Here is a 1,246-nt window from a genome sequence, read left to right as displayed (position 1 = left end):
AGTGAGTAATTCCACATTAGTTACACATTACATAGGCTAGTTAATGTGGCGGGAGGTTACTCATGAGGTGAGCCTGCACAGTTCTTATCCCATAAATAACTAGCGATAAGCACAAGTGGCGGTGGGGGGGGGGGGGGGGGGCAAACCTTTCTCAGCGTGACTCCTCAGTTGTTGCTGTGTGTAATAACAGTCTGTTGAGTTACTTTGGAAGGAAATAAAAGATCCAGGACTGAAAGAACAGCAGTGGAGGAGATGGCCACTTATTGTATGAAGCACACATCCATTCAAATGCTATCAGGAGGTGGGGGCGGTTCACCTGGGACCGGGTCTTAAAATGGAAGATACCTGTGTCTGATACGTGTGCGCTTCACTCTTTTGGTCTGCTTGTTTTTTCTTCTGAGTCTCTCTTTTATTTGTTTAGCCTATTTATTTTCCCTGGATGTGAGGACTGGAGCCTGCCTCCATGATGGCGGAAAATGTGCTGTGTGCTCCTGTGTTGGTGGAAGGATAATACACTCTCTGTATATGCTGCACTGCAGGGGCAGGGAAAATATATTGTGTTGCCAGGAGATATAAGTTACTGGAATTTTTGTTGTTGTTGTCTATTTTAATGAAAAAATTAACAAGTCATGAGTTGATTGAGTTGAATTTTTGGCTGGCAGATATTTCTTGTTGTCAAGAGAGACTTAGACTTCTGTCTATTGATCCCTTTGGGTTGGCGCCCTCAAGGAAATTGAATTTCCAGTAGCAAAAAGAAGCAGATAAATACTCTTATGAAATAAAGGAGATGGACAATAGACCCTGAAGTAAACAACAAACTCTTAACACCAAACAAGAAACGTTTAACTAAGTATATAAAAATCAGATTCAAGTAAAATGAAATCAGATAGAAACAAAAAGTAAAGAACTCCTAAAATTAGCAGTTACTTGAGCGGTTGACGTTGTTGCGGTCGTGTCCAGATTATCGTTCTCTTGTTTTCTTGTGGCAACTGACTCAAGTTGTGGGAACAAGTTGTATCTTGTGGCAACAAAATACATGGCCGATAGTAAACAAATAATTAAAAAAAAAAACTAAACGAAAATTCCATATAAAAATGAGGCGAATATCAGATCGAAATATGTTGTTGAGTTCTCCCAAAACTGCACACATGCCGCCCAATTAGTATTCCAAAAGGGCGCGCTGTGATTGGCCGCTACGTTGCGTGACGTCACAAGAGTTTTTGGGACCCACACACACACACACAGA

Source organism: Aulostomus chinensis, chromosome 19 (assembly GCF_037954235.1).
Source record: "Aulostomus chinensis isolate RoL2024-O1b breed Wild chromosome 19, RoL_Achi_v1.0, whole genome shotgun sequence".
NCBI lineage: Eukaryota > Metazoa > Chordata > Actinopteri > Syngnathiformes > Aulostomidae > Aulostomus > Aulostomus chinensis.
The sequence above is the reverse complement of the archived record's forward strand: the minus strand, read 5'-3'. Positions refer to the sequence as shown.